This window comes from Nannospalax galili, unplaced genomic scaffold (assembly GCF_000622305.1).
Source record: "Nannospalax galili isolate Female #2095 unplaced genomic scaffold, S.galili_v1.0 scaffold63, whole genome shotgun sequence".
NCBI classification, from domain to species: domain Eukaryota; kingdom Metazoa; phylum Chordata; class Mammalia; order Rodentia; family Spalacidae; genus Nannospalax; species Nannospalax galili.
This window is the reverse complement of record NW_008355272.1, coordinates 952,985-965,167: the sequence shown is the minus strand read 5'-3', so window position 1 is coordinate 965,167 and position 12,183 is coordinate 952,985. Positions and strand designations below refer to the sequence as shown.

General features: G+C 38.0%; 1 protein-coding gene across 1 annotated transcript in view; it reads left to right on the top strand.

The window, feature by feature from the left end:
- Agbl1 (ATP/GTP binding protein like 1) overlaps nucleotides 1–12,183 on the top strand; it is a 912,025-nt gene that overhangs the window by 213,834 nt on the left and 686,008 nt on the right. The gene's annotated exons all lie outside the window — the stretch shown is intronic.

The following is a 12,183-nucleotide window of genomic DNA, read 5'->3' as shown; positions in this document are numbered from 1 at the left end:
TCTTTGGTTATACTTTCCTTTGGGGTGTTTAAGACTGTATAGTTGGCCCAAACAAATCTTATTTTTATATTTAAGATCAGTTGGGGATCTGTTCCTCAGGGGTCACATAGGTTTTGGAGGAGCCCCTGGCTCTTTTCTTTTACCAGTTCCACCTATGTGAAGATAAAGTCAAAGGTTTTGCCCAACCATGGCTGACTTCCCTTGGTAGCATGGAAGAAATGAGTCCTCTGTGTTGCCCTCCTCTTTGTAGACTGGACATTGGTTCAAGTCCATCTGGTGGGGCCTCTTCGGCCTCCTTGATCAATAGGATAGGTGACCCATCACAATTACAGGACATTTTGAAAGATGCTCATAGTCCCCTGGAACTGTTCGACCTAGGAGGGCAAGGAGCAAAAACTACCCTTTATGTCCCTCTGATCAAATTAGTATAGGCCTCAAAGTATGTCTGTTAAACATCCAAGAAGGTTAGTTCCACCAGTCTGGTACTTTTAGTTACTGTGTGTCATGTAAATAAATCTTGGGCAAAGACCAATTGTTCTCAGATAAACCCTACCTAGACATATATTTCTTGATCTTCTACGTATAAAGAGTTCTCCACAGTGTTTTTCATAGGGCTTGCATGATTTTGCAATCCCACCAACCATGAATGAGTGTTCCCCTACCGCATTTTGTATCATTTGTTCTCTTGATCTTAGCCAGTCTGACTGGGGTAACATGAAATCCTAAGCTCGTTTTAATTTGCATTTCCCTAATTATTAACGATGTTGAACACGTTTTGATGTTTCTTAGCCATCTTTATTTCTTCCTTTGCGAAGGAAAGATCTCTGTTTAGATCTTTAGCCCATCTTTTAATTGGGTCATTTGTTTTATTGATTCTTTGTTTTCTGAATTCTTTATATATTCTGGATGTCAAACATCTGTCAGATGTGTCACTGGTGAAGATTTTCTTCCCACTCCATGAGTTTTCTCTTCACTTTCTTGATTGTATCTTGTGTTGTACAGAGGTTTTTTAGTTTAATGAGGTCCTACTTGTTGATTGTTTACCTTAATTTCTGAGCAACTAGTATCCGATTTAGAGTCCTTTCCTGCACCTATATCTTGTAGGTTATTGCCAATGTTTTCTTCTAATAGTTTCAGAGTTTCCAGTTTCACATTGAGGTCTTTGATCTAATTGGAGTTGACTTTTGTGAAAAGTGAAAGATAAGGGCCTAGTTTCATTCTTCTACAGGTGGAGATCCAGTTTTGCCAGCACCATTTGCTGAAGATGCTGTCTTTCCTCCATTGTGTGTTCTTGGCACCTTTGTCAAATATCAGGTGGCTGAAATTGCATGTACTCAGGTTTGGGTCTTCAGCGATGTTTCGTTGATCTATGTGTCTATTTTTCTTACAGTACCATGCTGTTTTTATGACTATAGCTTTCTAGTATACTTTGAGTCTGGTATAGTAATCCCCTCAGCTTTGCTCTTTGTGCTCTGGTTTGCTTTGACTATCGAGGGTCTTTTGTTCTTCCATATGAATTTGGGGATTTGTTTTTTCTAATTCTATGAACAATGTCGTGGGGATTTTTATTTGCATTGCTCTTTATGCTCACGGTTGCTCTGGCTATCTGGGTTTTTTTGTACTTCCAAATGAATTTAAAGTTTTTTTTCTAACTCTGTGAAGTATGTCACAGAGATTTTGATTTTGATTGCATTGAATCTATATACTAGTTTTAGTAGGATGGTCATTTTCATATTATTAATTCTTCCAATCCATGAAGAATTAGTATCTTCTGTCTTCTGATGTTTTCTATCTTCTGATGTCTTCCTCAACTACTTTCCCTAAAGATTTAAAATATTTGTTGTGGAGATCTTTGATGTCTTTGGTCATGTTTATTCAGAGACATTTTATTTTTTTAGGCAGATATTTGCTCTTTTAAGCAATTATTTTATGATGTAATTGAACTTTTTCTAGTCTCTTTGTAGATGTAAAAGAGAATTGTGGTGTTTAGAATGATTTGAAAGTTTAAAGTTAAACTTTACTAAAAAATTAGAGTGAAATTACACCAGGCATGGTGGCACAGGCCTTTAATCCCAGCACTCAGGAGGCAGAGGCAGGTGGATCACTGTGAGTTCAAGGCCAGCCTGGTCTACACAGTGAATTCTAGCCTGCTGGGGCTGCAGGAAGATCCTGTCTCAAAAAGACCAAAAATAATAAATAAATAAATAAATAAATAAATAAATAATAAAGAAAGAAAGAAAGAAAAAGAAAAGAAAGAAAGAAATTGGAGTGACATTGCCTTCCATCCTGTGTGGATGAGAGCTTTATCATATCCTGGTTTAACTTCCTAATTCGTTAGACTCTCGTTTTATTTTTTTTCCCTGCTCTGATGATTTTATAGTTTTGGTCAGTGTTTCTTGGTTACAATTAAGGTTGGACACTTTATCAAGTATTTCTTTGGCCAGTTACATTTCCTCTTTTGTGAAGCATCTTTTTGCTCTCTTCCTCATTTTTCTCTATGTGTTTTCCCCACAGTACCTGTGGAGACTTTCCCTCACTGTGTGTAGTACCAACTGTGATATGTCACATTTTTATACACACATGAACTTGTTTTTTGTATCTTAATTCTGATTGTTTTATCTGTCTTTTTCTGCAAGCATATCATACATGTTTAATTTCTATCACTTTAGATACATTTGAATATTGGATAGGAAACTTTTGTGTGTTGATTTATTTGCCTTTTTTGGAGTATTTTAACAATTCTTGAACTTTTCCACATCTAAACAAATTTTAGTATCAACTTGTCTTGTTGCAGAACAAAACTACAAAACTCCTACTGGGGTTTTTATTGGGATTTCATTGAAATTATACATCTGTCAGGAAAAATTACATGCCTATGATATTGAATGTTCCTATCTAGGAAGGAAGGCTCCATAAACATATATTTCTTCAGTTAGCTAAAGCTCTCCAATAGTTTTCATAAAATTTTATGATTTTTTTGAGATAAGTAGGTTGCTTATACATTGCAATTTTGTTTTGGATAATCTATATACTTGTAGGCTATTATGACTAGCACATGCTTAAAATTCTTTCAAAATTATTCCTATTGGTACAGAAAATGTAAGAATGACTTTTACATCAGTTTTATACTTAGAAAAATCAAATGCAATATCTTCAAAATTTAAGTGATATTTCTGCACATTATTTACTGTTTTTTGTATGTGTAATAATTTCATCTGCCAATGACAGGTTTCTCCTTTGGTTAATATGGCATATCCTCCACCTTCTCTCACACCAATACATTCAGAACAGTGCTCATTAGTGGAGATGGTCACAGTGAGTATCTTTGTATTAGCCATGATCTTGAAAGGAGTGTTTTCAACATTCCACCACTATGTTTATAAATTTGTGTGTGTGCACATGAGTGTATTCATTTATGAGACTAAGGAGGTGTCTTTCTTTTCCTTATTTGCTAACAAACGTTTAGAAAACATAGATGGTTGTTGGATTTTATTAGCTGCTTCTTCCCACATCTATTATGATTATCAGATAGTTTTCCTCCTTCAACATCGTATTGAAATAAATCACATGAATTGATTTTTCTAATAATAAACTAAGCTCACGTTCTTAGAATAAGCCCATTTGTCATAATATATTACCTTCTGTATACACTGCTTGAGCAAAAATGCATGTACTCAGAGCAATATTTGTATATATGTACTGATGGTTCTAAGAGCCTTGACATTTTCATTTCTTTAACTGTCTTTGCTTCCGGTATCACAATTGCATTTGCCCATTAAAATGAGATTGAAAGAATGTTCCTTGTGCCCCTAGACTCTGGAAAAGTTTGTCAGTCTTGAGGATGAGCTCTTCCTGTCTTTGGGAGAATTCACTTCTATAGCTCTCTGCATCTGCTCTTTTCAGGTAAAAAGTTTTTATCTACTGACTCAATTATTTCATTATTAATATTTCTGTTTTTTCCTACTTATTTCTGAGACAAGGTTAACAAGTGATCTTGTGGGTGTGGGTGCATAGTGATCAGTTGTCAATAGTTCCTTGGCTAAGGTTGGGGCTTCCGGGTCATTTCCCAAGTTCTGTGCTGGGTTTTTGTCTGATTGAAATTGCATGGTTCCTGTGCATGCTGTTACCGTGCTGTAAGTTCATATGACCAAGTCTCCAGAAGTCTGAAAGACTGTCTTTGTAGTCCTGCACCACCCCTGGCTCTTACAATCTTCCTGCCCCTTCTTCCATAATGATCCCTGAGCCCTGGGTGGGTGAGTTTTAATACAGGAGTCCTATCCAGGAACACATATTCTGCAGTCTCTTATTCTCTACACTTTGACCAGTTGTGGACTTCTGTGTGCATCATGCCCTCTTACATGAGGAAGTTGTGCTGGTGAGAATTGAGAGATGCATTAGTACTCTCTCTACTCCCTGTTCTACTATGGTCATTGAGCATTAGGTATAGAGGCTCCATTGTAGATGTATCACTTAGAGCTGGGCATCCCACAGAAACTTATTCTCTGTGTGTGACCATCTGTTCCTAAAAGAAGATTCTTTGATGAGTGATGAATAGTATACTTGTCTGTAAATATAAAGATCCCTTTTAACATACAGTAAGAAATTACGTTTTGTCTAGGGATGTAACAGATGTAGTTTTCTCTAGAATCTATTACTGATCCAGCCATAAGTATTCGTCTATGTTTATAGTGCCACACTTGAATTCCCTCCCACCGAGAGGGCTTTAAGTACAATTAGATAACTGTTGATTACCACCAAGATTAAAGTGCCATTACATGGGGCTGGAGAGGTAGCTCAGCAGTGAGGAACACTGGTTGTTCTTGCAGAAGACCCGGGTTTGAATCCCAGTACCCACTTGGCAACTAACAACTGTCCGTGACTCCAGTCCTAGGGGATCCAACAGCCTCTTCTGATATCTATGGGAATTGCACAACACGGGTGCACTTACCTACATGCAGGCAATACACACATACGCATAAAATAAAAATAATAAATAAAATAAAAATAATAAAAGTGCCCCTACTATACCAACAGAATTTGCTGTGCTGGTCATTGTTGTGGTTATTGGGCTTTAACACTGGAATTGGACCATTGACTGATTTTCTCCCTTAGCAGCTTGCATAGTGTCCTCCAGAACTATGAGAGCTAGTCTTCAGAGAGGAGGCTTTCAGGTCAGTTCCAGCCTCATTACTCCAAGTCTGAAGTATGTTCTGACTTCAGCAGGAGGGTCTTACCTTCAAGTTCTGAGAGGCAATCAATAGCCTGTGTAATCCTTAGAGTCCCTAGACTACCCTGACCAACAACTTGAAGGAAAGTTTCTTTGGCATTGTTTCTTGTTGTATAGCTTTGAGCTATACACAGACACTCAGGCACAAATATCGTATGTGTGCTTTTAAGAAGACTTTTGAACTAATGCATTTTCCTCTGGTTTTTCATGCCACCTAAGCATTATTCATCTTTGCTCTATCTCCCCATCTAACCGCCTTTCCTCCCTTCCCAGTTAAACCCCATTTTCCCCATTTCCCCCTTGTTAGTACCTGTCTCCTATTATCCCCCTCTCTCGAGCTCCTTCCTACCTTTTACCGCCATAGTTCCTTTCATAACACTTCTTCATCCCTTCACAGCTAAATACCCCCATTTTTTCCCATGTCACGCTTGGTAATACCTTTTTCCTACTATTCATGCTCTTTGGTGCCTTCTTTCTCTTAGTCTCCTTGTTTTCTTTCCATTTTCCTGGCTCCTGCATTTATATCAGGAGACACTGTCTCTCACTAGCCTGGAACTTCCCAAGTAGGGTAGGAGGACTGGCTGGAGAGTGCCAGGGATGAGCCTGCCTCTGTGTCCCCATGTCTGGGATTGCAAGCATGCATGTCTATATCTGGATTCCTTATGTGGGTATGTGGGTTCTGGAGCTTGAACTGAGGTTCTCATACTCTCAGGGAAAACACTTTACTGACTGAACTCTATTCCCAGCTCTATTTCTTTTTTTAGTTCCTTTTTTTCACATTTTAGTTTTTTCTGATATAAACATTAAAGGCATTTCATTTTCCTTTAAACACTTCTTCAGTGAATTTTTGTCATCTATTTTTTCTAATATTCATTACTGTTATGGTAGTGCCATAAACTTTTGAAAAATTTTCAAATTTGAAAAATTCAGGCTATCTATTTGATAATATTATAGATTATTAATATTATTATTGTTGTGACAAGCCCTGGCTTAGAACTTCCTATATAGACCAAGCTGGACTCAAACTCACGGAGATGTACCTGCTTATATCTCCTGGGTTATGGGATTAAGCCATGTACCACCACACCAGGCCCTATAAATTATTTTAATTAGGAACAGAGAATGTTACCTGCCAGTTCCTCAACCTTTGGTAATTATTTAGGCTATCTGTATAGGTTGATTTTTTGGTAAATATCTCATGTGTTCATGAAATAATGCATATATTTCAACTATAAACCAAGCATGTTAATTTTCATCACTTAAATCCCCTATATTTTCATTGAGTTCTGTTGTTCTTTTCTGATTCAATTCATTTGAGAGAATTGAGTTAAGTGCTTCATTACAATGAGAAGTTGTTAGTTTTTTCTTAGTTAATAATTTTATTTTTATTTATTTTGAGTCTGTGTTGGTTGGTGCAGAAAATTTAGAACTAGTATATACTATCTTAATTAATTGAACTGTTGGCCATTATGTGGTCATGTTCTTTATCTTGATTGCCTTAACATAACTTTGTGTGATATTAATATTTCTACTTTAACATTTTTGAAGACTTGTATTTGTATGGTATAACTGTCTAATAATGTATATCTTGGGGCATCTATTTATTATGTCCATGATTTCAATTTCTGTTATCTTGTTTCTAGTATGTTTTATGAATATTGATTGCTCAGGTGCCCATGTACTTGGAACACCTAGAGGAGCACTCTATAACTCTGCTCAAGATGCCTCCTTAGAGAATTTCTTCTACCTGTCTCTTGGCAGCATGCTCAATATTGATTGACTTTAAGTTAAATTCTGGGCTTAGTGATTTCCAAGCTGTACTGGTAGTATGAATTTGAGTTAAAAGTCATCTGGAACCTGAGGATGTGTATGGATGCTTTCCCAGAGCAGCACCAGAATTAAGTTAAGGTCATTTTATTGCTGTCCCCTTTGTTTCAGTTCATTTTGTAGCACGTGTGTAGCCTGTTTAAGGCACCAATATTTGTGGTGGAAAGTTAAATTTCCTACTTTGGTCAGACTTTGTGTTTCTTCCTTTATCTCCTGTGATCTTTGCTGTTATAATGAAACTCAGATTCTCTTGGAGTTTTCAGGAAACTCCTAGAGCTAAAGGTGACTTCAATGTCCTACTTACTCCCAAAGTTTTCTGACGCTCCTTCATTGTAGAGCATAGCACAGCTCTTTTCTGAGGTCTGCATAGAGATAGCACGCATTTCATTATGTCTGGCACATTTGTGGGAGGCTAAATGAGGTTATCTTCTCTGCTCTGTTTCCAGAAATGGTGAATCTTTTTGAATATTTTTCATCACTTATTATCAGAGTGGCTATAGGAATCAGGAAAGTGACATGATACAAATATTAGAAACAATAAAGTGCTTGGCGTTTCAAGGTCATGTAAGCGCCTGAATAACAATAGAAACTGATGGGAAATCTATCAGGTGCATGTTATGCCTGGTAAAAATGTCATTTCAGAGGCTGGAGCAATGATTCAGTAATTGCACTGGCTGCTCTTACAGAGGACTTAGATTGCATATCCAGCACCCACATGTGGCAGCTAACAATGATCCATAACTCTAGTTCTAGGGGAATCTGACTCCCTCTTCTGACCTCTGGGGGTTTTGCATGACACAGGTGCTCTTAAATACATGCAAGAAATACACTCATAAACACACACACACACACACACACACACACACACACTCACACACATACACACGCCATTTCATCATTCTTCATTTTATGGTGACTGTGTGAGTCTCCATCACCCATATTTATATGAAAGAATTCTGTTAAAACTCCAATCACTCTCAGGAAAAGTAATCATTTGATCAGTAGATGATGCTGAGCATAATCTGACTTGCCAGATGCAGGTATATTGGAAGTTAGTGCCCAGTGCAAAATTCCACTTGAACATTTGTGCTAATGGGGCAATTCTTCACCTTATCCAGGTGTAGAATTAATATCAAAGAGGTTAATTCTTTTGATTCTGTCCTACTTGGCAGTCTTTATATTCAAGGCTGGAGGTCTGACTTCTGAAGCTATTCCTTTTATTATATTGTCCTGTATTATTGGTGTTGAGTTTTTTCACATCATTTCACAAACTTAATGCACTCAGCATCTCTCTTCACGGCATTTCTTATTTTCCATGTACAGTCTGACAGGCGTTGCATTTTCAAAGTGTTGTAAGTTACTAGTTATTAACCTCTGTGCTGCACTGTTGTGCTTTACAGAAACCCAGGTAATACATGATATGCACAGAGATTGTCTGACAACTTCTACAGTAGGATATGTCCTGGGTTATAAGAAAACAAAAGAATTACATGAATGTCTCTCATTTGGTCGTTTATTTACTAATTCAAATATAAGTTTAATTTAGTATCTTGCACTAGATTAGGTAGTAATCACACAGTGATGACTATGGATTTTCTGAAGAGGAAAAATACAAAGTATGGCATACTTATGATGGAAGTATATGCAAACTCCAGATAGCATAAAAAAAGAACTTGAAAACTATACCTGGGAATGGAAGAAGTCAGGTTCGACTGGAGAGAGCTAACGATGTTAGCAATAAGGTGCGGAAGTTGTGCAGGTGCTCCTTAGCATGATGGAGTACACATAGAGCTTTTTATAGGTTGAGAGGTCAGAGTGAGCAAAGATCTCTAGTGTAATACAACTTTGAATATCTCGTAGCTTGCATTCATTCATTAATTCATATGTATCATATTCAATTCACTAATTCAGTTTGTATTACATCTAGTAGGTGCCAGGGACTTTATCACGAATGTATATCTATATAGTTTCTTGCTTTCTATTTTTAGCTTCTTTCATACTAAAAGAAGACATTCAATAAACTAGAAAAAATATTCATGTAGTGTGATAATAGCCATAAAGAAATCAAGGCAGTGGTAGTGATAAAGAAAAGAAAAATGATTGTGGCAAACCATTTAGATAAAGATGACCTCTTTGAAAAGACAGTATTTAAGGTAGTGTCTTAATGGTAAGAACTTGTCATTTGAGAAAGAGATGGAAATAGTTTGGGAAAGGGTGAGAGGATTCAGGCACAAGAGAACAGCATGAGATAAGATCACATAACAACAACAACCTGGTATGTTCAGGAATGAAAAGGAACCCTAGAATAGAGGACATGGAAGTTCTAGACAGTGGATAGAGTTTGGAAGTACAGTAGCCAGAATAAATATTAAATATGATTTTATCTTGTCAATGTTGGCCAATCTTTAAAGGTTTTTGAATTAAAAATATTATTAAAATTAGGAGTTTAGGGGGAGCTAGAGAGAGACAGAGAGAGCTCATTGGGTAAGAATGCTTCTGTGCAAGCATGAGGACTGGGGTTTGAATTCCCAGCACCACATAAAAAACCAGGCAGGGTTTCACATGTGTGCCTGTAACCCTAGAGGGGATTGGAGGCACGAGGATCTCTGGTATTTGCTGACTGCTAACCAAGCTCCAGATTCAGGGAAAGACCCAGTCTCAAGAGATTGATTGATTAGGACCCATGTCCTCCTCTGATGCATCCTCACACAAATGTGTGAGCACACTATGTACATATGCATCACACTCATACATAAACATGAAGATATACACACCCACACGACGACAGAAAACTAGAGATTTAGAAATGTTACTCTTCCATACTGAGCTGTACCGATTGGAGAACTAGAAACATGAGAGCAAGGGTGGGAGATCACGGAGGATTTTTCTAATAGCATGTGTGGGTGATAATGCCTATACATGGCAACAAAGAGAGAAATGTCTGAGAAGTGTGGGCAAGAAATAAGGAAGAATACAGGGGGTAACCTAGAGTGATAGGAACTGTGTCTTGCTTTCTAAGCTTCAAGGTTATTCAAATGGAGAACATTTGAGGGGAGGGCTAATAAATTACTGTTAAGTAGATGAGCTTCAAGTTCTTGAGAGTGTGAGGAACAGAACAGCATGTAGGTGGGCAATGAGTTCTACCTGGAGCTGATGGGTGCAGTCAGGCTTTGAATAAGAGATGAATGCAGGCTTGGCATGGTCTTGCCTTTTCTGCAATTTGCTAACCTACATGATGGGGAGTCAGGTTACACACCTGGGAGGCTTCACTTCTGTTGCCAGTCTGGCATTGCTGCCGCTCTGAGTTGGCCAGTGCCACTGCCCAATCTCTATCAGCATAATCATCTCCCATCCTCCTGGCACAATGAACATAGACCAGCTAATGCTCCTTTCCTTAGTGCCTCTTAGTTAGCTCTCATCAGGTAAAACAATCTCCCAAACTGGGCTGTAGTGGGAATGTTGGCCATTATTTGCTGACATGTTGCACAGAACTTCGAGGCAGTGGGGTGGTGGTGGTGGTGGTGGTGGTGGTGGTGGTGGTGTTTTTTGGGGGGTGGGGGTGGTGGGGAGTGGTGGTGTGTGTGTGTGTGTGTGGGAAAGCAAAAGATGCTGTTCTATCTGGTCTGGTAGCTCTCTTATATCTTTATGGGAATCACTTAATAGAATACACTAGGTTTGTTTGTTAATTAATTAAGCTATTTAGTGCCAGTTGGGGATAGAAATGAGAACTTTGTGCATGTGATTCAAGTTGTATAGCTACTGAGCTACATACCATTCCTTGAAGCTCCTTGTAGATTTGTGTCTTGGGAAGCATGTGTCCTCATAGGAATGACCCGTTTCTTCTGTTATTACTTCTTAATCTGTTACCATTTTCTCTTGGAAACCTCCAAACTCAGATACTACTTTCTTGAGAATTATTAAGATTGATTGTATGAAATGTACAAAAATTCAATGAAAATACGTGTTGGAAAAAAAGAAGAGGTAAAAATATCTCAACTCATCTTACATGAATTCAGTATCTTCCAAATTTAATCACATAAGCCTTTAGATATGGCTAAACAGTAAAGAGGGGTTTGTTTGTTTGTTTTGTCTTTTTGAAGTGGTCTCCCTGCAGCCCTAGCTAGCCTGGAATTCACTATGAGGACCAGGCCGGCCTCAATCTCACAGAGATCCACCTACGTCTGCTTCCTACGTGCTGGACGTACAGGCGTGCACCACCACGCCTGGTGGCTAAAGAGTGCTTTTCTTTAGGCTTAAATGAAAATTGTGTAGGAATAGTCCAATGAAAGCTGATGGTTGTTCCAATTTTCACCCACTTTCTCCATCAACAAATAGTAGGATTGCTCACTATGACATAGGAAGTGAGCGCAGCTTGTCAAGTGGGTGATCACTTTTCATTTTATTCAGGACAATGTAGTTCACATGGGCAATAGAAAACCACTGTTCTCTTGGTAAGATGCATTTGCTTGTTTTCTCGATGATAGCTACCACGATAGGGGTGAGATGGAATCTCAGCGTAGTTTTAATTTGTATCTTCTTAAAGGGTAAGGATGTTGATTTTTTTTCCACAGAAATCTATTGGCCATTTGTATTCTTCTTTTGAGAAATGTCTTTCGGAGGAAGAATGCTTTGACACTGCTCTCGGGAATGCAAACAGATTCAGCCATCATGGAAATCAGTATGAAGGCTCTTAAAAAGCAAACAAACAAAATAACCAAAGCAAAAGAAGAACAACCATATTGTCCAGCTGTATCTACTCCTGGGTGTATACCAGAAGGAGTCTACATCAGCATAAAACAGAGGCATTTGCATATCCATGCTCCTTGCTGTTCTATTCACAATAGCTAGGATATGAAGTCACACTAGAGGCCTGTTGTCAGATGAATGGATGGAGAAAAATGTGGCATATATGTATACACAGACAATGAAATTTTATTCAGCTGTAAAGAATAAAATAATGTCATTTTCAAGAAAATTATATATATGTGTATGTGTGTGTGTATGTATGTGTGCATGTATGACAAGAAAGCAAGAAAGCAGAAGGATAGCTCTTCTATTTGTGGGTAGAAAGAAACCAGCAAGAGACAAGAGCTGGGAAGACTGGATGGTAGAGATCAGCAGGGAAGTAA